Source organism: Pinus tabuliformis, chromosome 4_1 (genome assembly GCF_031772625.1).
Source record: "Pinus tabuliformis cultivar Carrire ecotype Pingquan chromosome 4_1, CPIR1, whole genome shotgun sequence".
NCBI classification, from domain to species: Eukaryota; Viridiplantae; Streptophyta; class Pinopsida; order Pinales; family Pinaceae; genus Pinus; species Pinus tabuliformis.
This window is the reverse complement of record NC_142303.1, coordinates 797,620,184-797,627,348: the sequence shown is the minus strand read 5'-3', so window position 1 is coordinate 797,627,348 and position 7,165 is coordinate 797,620,184. Positions and strand designations below refer to the sequence as shown.

At 33.1% G+C, this 7,165-nt stretch overlaps 1 long non-coding RNA gene across 3 annotated transcripts; it reads left to right on the top strand.

Moving 5' to 3' along the window:
- The first annotated feature begins 4,685 nt into the window (after nucleotides 1-4,685).
- LOC149178603 (uncharacterized) lies at nucleotides 4,686-6,958 on the top strand. 3 transcript variants are annotated; one of them, XR_016258862.1, is made up of 3 exons: nucleotides 4,686-5,202; nucleotides 5,396-5,564; nucleotides 6,829-6,958. It is a non-coding gene; the product is annotated as an uncharacterized LOC149178603 (long non-coding RNA). The 3 variants fall into 3 exon arrangements; XR_016258860.1 differs by having other exon boundaries at nucleotides 5,390-5,564; XR_016258861.1 differs by having other exon boundaries at nucleotides 5,134-5,202; nucleotides 5,293-5,564.
- Nucleotides 6,959-7,165: the final 207 nt, after the last annotated feature.

The following is a 7,165-nucleotide window of genomic DNA, read 5'->3' as shown; positions in this document are numbered from 1 at the left end:
CATCTTCCCAAATTAAATTTTGCCACCACTCAGCCCCTCCCATTATTTGCTGCAACCGGGACAGTTTCTCCATTCCCCTTGGCAATGTCTTGAGTAATGGACAACGTACTATCTTCAATGATCTAAGTTGAGGCATTGTTTGGTCATCCCACGCATCATGGGGCCCCACCATATTCTCTACCTTCGGACAATTCCACAGAACCAACGTCTCCAACGCTGGAAAGCCGCCGCTCCCCACCGCTAACTCCCTTAGCTCATCGCAAGACTGTATATAAATGTCCCTTAAATTAGATAGCTTCTCTAATACCAATCTTCTCAGCGATGGACAATTAGATATCTTAAAATGTTGAAGTTTGGGCATTACTCCGTCGTTGATCACACCAGAGGGTCCCACTAGTCTCACACTTGGCGCTTAACACGAAGCGCCAAGTCCTCGAGTATGGGAAGCAGGGGTTAAATTTGACGCCCGTCTGCCCGTTTTTAGCGATTTTACACGTAAAATACGTTCACCTTTCAAATATCCACGTCAATCGTAACTGGCTATTAATTTTTAAAACCGTCAATTTGACGGGCAGGTTTGTAAATGAAAAGTTTTAAGTTTTTTTTTAATAATTTTTTGATATATATATATTATATATATATTTAACATACAAGTTCCAGCTTGCAAGTCGGGAATCGGGATCGAACCGTCGGTAATAGCCTATACGATTCTACGAATGAAGTGACTGTAGTCTGTAGTACGCTGTATGTTGTAAGTTGCGTGACGCGTCCACTGAGAGCTGTTAATGGCTTTATTAAATTTGGTTGATGGTATTGGTGGGCAACCAATAAATCCCAAGCTATTGGGTATTCAATGCGGTTTAAGAGGACTATGATGGGACCTCAAGTCGGCCAGCAAAACGCCTAGTAAATTCACCATGCATGCATGGGCATGTAACCGGATAGCCCTTCGGCCGGGAAAGGACATCGGCTTCCACCGGAAAACACTGACGCGAGCTGCAGGACCTGCATTAATGCGATAGTGATTTGAATTTTGAAAACGCCCGCCCAAATTCTAGATATTTTAATTTCAAATTGGGGAATGGTTCATCAGTTTCATCTCATGGCGTATAGCAATGCATCAGGAGCTCAGCTGGCTGTGGCGAAAGGAGGCGAGCTCAAAGTATTTCAGGATTCGAGCCGTGTGCAACGAGCTAGACCCGAAGGTATTTCACCTGTGAGTCTGTTGTTGAATCGAATGAGCTTTGCAAGGCTACGTGCCGCGCAGAGACCTCGCGGAATCGGCCCTACCAGACAGTTGCCCGAGGCGTCCAGGGAAATGAGCGTTTGGTTTTTGCCAAGTCTTTGTCATCTGCCTCTTTCTTCTTATTTGTGCTCCTAACGGTTTCCTTACACTTCTAAGAAAGAAAACAGAGTACTGGTAAAAAAAAAAATCCGGGTGTAGTTTCCAAAAGTTAACAAAATCACCTGTAATAGATTTACATAAATATGAAAATGCTCAGTTTAATTTGTTTTCAGATAAGAAAAAACGCTGGTTTTATTTAGACAGTAAAATCAGTACATTGAGTTCCAATTGATGCATCATTTGAAACAGTATATTGTTTACCAATATCATTATCCCGTGTACTGACCAAATATTTGTTGTGAAGACCAGAAATACCATGTCTCCATAAAATACCATATCGAAAACAGAAAAAAGAGAGTACAGAGCCAGTCCAGCAAATAGAGCTAATAAATCATACAATTTTAGACTTATTTTTTATGGTTTAAATTACATTTTTGAATAAATATATGGATTTATTGTAAAATATATTTTTGAATGAATATATGAACTTAATGTCTTGAAAATTTTATAAGAAATTAAAATTTACAATGTGTACAGTTAATTGATCATAAAAAAAATTTAATTTAAGTAAATTTTGTAAGAAATTAAGATTTACAATTTATACAGTTGACTGAGTCCAATAGATCCTTCCCAAAATTTCAACAAAATTGATTAATAAATACACCCAAAAAATAACCAAAACATAAAACACTTGGATAATATTAAATTTGAATTTCCATGCCCAAATTGTCCATACCATTTAATACATAATTTTTTATGTGATTTTTTTATATTTATTATTATATTTTATTTATTTTTATGTTAATAATGTTGAATCAAAATTAGCCATGGTGACAAGGTGTTCTCATAAGGCACTATGTGGCATAAAGGTCACTTGTTCCATGGAAAAAAATCTAGTCATGCTAAGGGCTTGTGCCATCCTAGGTGATTTTGATGGCTTAAATGCCCCCATGTCACAACTACTTAAGCAAGCCTATTAGTGTGGAAAAGATGTTGTCATGTCTTGTGTTGTTATGTAAATATTTAACTAGGTCAAATTTCACAAATAAAAATAATAAAAATATAATAAAGATGTTGTCTTGTGCTATTATGTAATTTCAAATTCTAGACTAATGGCATGTCCTGTTATGTAAATATTTGACTAAGTCTCATAATAATAATTAATAATAATTATAATAATAATAATAATTTCATTAATTTTTGTAAGCTTGGTGGGAATTGAATCAGTGACATTACCATCTATCCATGACCCCATAGACATATTTTGATTAATTTTGACTATATATAAATTTAATAAATAAATGAATTAAATTATTTTCAATTTGATAAATAAAAAAAATAATTTCCTTTTGATTTATAATAATTTTTTATTATATATATATATATATATATATAATATAAAAATTGATTTAAAACAAATATTAAATATTTTATAATATCGTTAATTAGAAAAATATTATCAAAATTAGTATAAATCACTAAAATCTAAAATAAAAAAATATTATAATTCTAACAAAATTATATATATATATATATATATATATATATATATATAAAATTCCAAACCTTTAATTGAAAAAATAACATATTAATATTTTATTTATATAAACAGTTTAATTATTATAACATATTAATATTTTGGGAAGGATCTATTGGAATTGTAAGTTTCAATTGTGTAATATGCATAATCCAAATACTTATTTTTCAAAATATTGACTTTATTCACATATTTAAAAATACACTTCAAATCACTAAAAATTATAATCTCACCACTAATTGTATAGTCAAATTTTGATTGAAAAAGGAAAATGTAAAATAGATAAATTGAATCCTAAAATATATTTATACACTGTTATAAGAAATTTATTAAACAAGGTTGATATCTAGTTCACATCTATATCATGTATACTTTCCATAGCATAGTTTAACTAATAAGATGTTTAGGTCATTTTCCAAGTTTTTTTTCTCAACAATTTTGCAACTAAAATTTAAGTAGAAAATTAAAATTTTTATGATCAGTCAACTGTATAAATTGTAAATCTTAATTTCTTACAAAATTTACTTAAATTAAATTTTTTTTATGATCAGTTAACTGTACACATTGTAAATCTTAATTTCTTATAAAATTTAAGTAGAAAATTAAAATTTTTATGATCAGTCAACTGTATAAATTGTAAATCTTAATTTCTTACAAAATTTACTTAAATTAAATTTTTTTTATGATCAGTTAACTGTACACATTGTAAATCTTAATTTCTTATAAAATTTTCAAGACATTAAGTTCATATATTCATTCAAAAATATATTTTACAATAAATCCATATATTTATTCAAAAATGTAATTTAAACCATAAAAAATAAGTCTAAAATTGTATGATTTATTAGCTCTATTTGCTGGACTGGCTCTGTACTCTCTTTTTTCTGTTTTCGATATGGTATTTTATGGAGACATGGTATTTCTGGTCTTCACAACAAATATTTGGTCAGTACACGGGATAATGATATTGGTAAACAATATACTGTTTCAAATGATGCATCAATTGGAACTCAATGTACTGATTTTACTGTCTAAATAAAACCAGCGTTTTTTCTTATCTGAAAACAAATTAAACTGAGCATTTTCATATTTATGTAAATCTATTACAGGTGATTTTGTTAACTTTTGGAAACTACACCCGGATTTTTTTTTTTTACCAGTACTCTGTTTTCTTTCTTAGAAGTGTAAGGAAACCGTTAGGAGCACAAATAAGAAGAAAGAGGCAGATGACAAAGACTTGGCAAAAACCAAACGCTCATTTCCCTGGACGCCTCGGGCAACTGTCTGGTAGGGCCGATTCCGCGAGGTCTCTGCGCGGCACGTAGCCTTGCAAAGCTCATTCGATTCAACAACAGACTCACAGGTGAAATACCTTCGGGTCTAGCTCGTTGCACACGGCTCGAATCCTGAAATACTTTGAGCTCGCCTCCTTTCGCCACAGCCAGCTGAGCTCCTGATGCATTGCTATACGCCATGAGATGAAACTGATGAACCATTCCCCAATTTGAAATTAAAATATCTAGAATTTGGGCGGGCGTTTTCAAAATTCAAATCACTATCGCATTAATGCAGGTCCTGCAGCTCGCGTCACTGTTTTCCGGTGGAAGCCGATGTCCTTTCCCGGCCGAAGGGCTATCCGCTTACATGCCCATGCATGCGTGGTGAATTTACTAGGCGTTTTGCTGGCCGACTTGAGGTCCCATCATAGTCCTCTTAAACCGCATTGAATACCCAATAGCTTGGGATTTATTGGTTGCCGTATTGGTGTCCACCGCGCAGCGGGTCTTGATTTTATTAAGATCGTCTGATCGCTGGAGCATTTACTGTAAACTTACCAAATACAAGTACCAGACTACCGCGGCCCGCGTGACCAAGATTTGGAAAGATATGGAAACAGGAAACTTAAGTAACAAGTTACAGACTCGCTTGTCCACAGGTTGCTTCCGACTGGTCTCGATCCATTGCTTGCCGCCCTCCTCTGTCATCTTTTTGGATATTTAATCGCCTATAGAAGGAGAAATCCTGCGCGTTTCTCTGCGTTCTTAGCTCCCAAAGCGGAGAAACTGTGCATCTGAAATTCCCCTTTTCTTCCTCTTTATTTCGACCTCAAAGATTTCTGTGCTTTCGACCTCAAAGATCGACCGAGTGTGGCTGCTTTTAGCAAATAACGGAGGTTGTCTGTGGTATAGCCGGTTTAGGCTCAAGACGGCGATATCTAAAGTATATCGGACGGAATTCGGCGCTGATCCGGGTTTAGGCTCAAGACGGCGATATCTAAAGTATATCGGACGGAATTCGGCGCTGATCCGGCTTCTTTCAGGTTAGATTTTGGCGAATCTATGACGTTTTGTTTTATTCTTTCTTCTGCGTTATTCATTTCAAAGACTAACGGCTTCCATAAAATCTCAAGATTTCTTGGACCTAGCGATGTAGCAGATTCGTAATTCATAAGATTAAAGCATTAAGTCAGCCAAAGTAGATGAGTAATTAAAGCTATCTGTATGAAGAAGCAGCAGGGGAATCGATACAGAAATCATAAAGCTGTCGTTGCGTTGTTGGTAGAGAGGGAAGCTGCCGTTGTTCGTCCAGAGGACAAAGACGGTTGCGCCTGTTCGCACAATTTCATTTAGAAATCCGCGTGCAGATCATTTTGATTGATGGAACCTGTAGTTTTCCGCACAGGTTGGAGATATAGTTGTTTTTCTCTGTATTTTTAATTTTAGAATTTGCTTTTACAAAATTAGATTCATCGTTATGTAGAGTTCCTTTTAAATCTATGGGATGACTATTTATAGTCCTTAATAATAAGGTGAAATGATTGTTTTTGTTTTGGTTTGAAATTGTGGTTATTATTAATTCTTAAATAATAAGGTGAAGCCATTGTTTTTGGGTGTCAAATTTATTTTTGAGTTTCATTATACAGTTATATTTGATGTTAATTTATTTATTAATGACTGTATATATGTATTCAGTATTTTAATCAAGAAATCCCATACTTTTATAATTATATGGTTAATGATAAAATAAAAAAATCTCATGTTAGACTCGTTCATACAAACAATTGAAAAGATTAAAAAAGTTAAACTGCTTTTTTTAGATTTTTGACCGAAAGAAAGAATCGGACAAAATATCGCGATTGGCGGTTGGGTGTCAAATTTATTTTTGAGTTTCATTATACAGTTATATTTGATGTTAATTTATTTATTAATGACTGTATATATGTATTCAGTATTTTAATCAAGAAATCCCATACTTTTATAATTAAATGGTTAATGATAAAATAAAAAAATCTCCTGGAAACGAACAACCATGTTAGACTCGTTCATACAAACAATTGAAAAGATTAAAAAAGTTAAACTGCTTTTTTTAGATTTTTGACCGAAAGAAAGAATCGGACAAAATATCGCGATTCGCGGGCATGATGGTCCGGGGAAATGAGGAAATGACATGTGCCATACCAAGAACGCTAGTGCTTTTCGAAGCCGCAAGACCAAAGGCCGAGTAGTTTGAGAAATTACCTTATGCAAGCTGAGCAAATGCCAGAGTGTCTTGAAAGTATTCAATTGAAATTTGATGGTAGTGATTTAGCAGTGATTTCACTGTACGTTCACAGGGAATAACAAATTCAGCCTTTCTGTAATTTCACTTGAGTAATCTGGATTCTGCATTTAATGATTATCCATGTTAAATATGAAATATAGGGTTTTTATAAAGTTTTTCAGATTAATTATATTATAAGTTGTTGGTTAATTTGAAAGACTATTAAAATCAATATAAATTATAAAAATCTAAAATCCAGGTTATAGAATTTGTAATTTAATAAAACAATTTGTAATGTGACTAATAATTTTTTTATTATCAAAATTTAATGTAAATCACAAAAATCTGAAATCAAGTGTATAAATTCTATAATTCAATTGAAACAAGCTTTGGGACCTTGCTGCAGGGTTTCTTAATGTAGTGGATACTCAAGTAGAAAACGATTCCAACATTTCAGAACAAATCGGAGCAGTGGGCATGGCGAGTACAATGACTGTGACAATATACAAGAACCCCAGACTCAGAGACACTGGTAATTTCAAGATCCTTTACTGGAGAGTAACTTTGCATTTATAAAATATCAGTTTTATTTGTTTGCTCAGAAAGCATTTGAAGGTCTAAGAGATAATATAAAGAATATAAAGAAAACTATAAAATATCAGTTTTATTTGTTTGCTCAGAAAGCATTTGAAGGTCTAAGAGATAATATAAAGAATATAAAGAAAACTTTATTCAGAATTTTG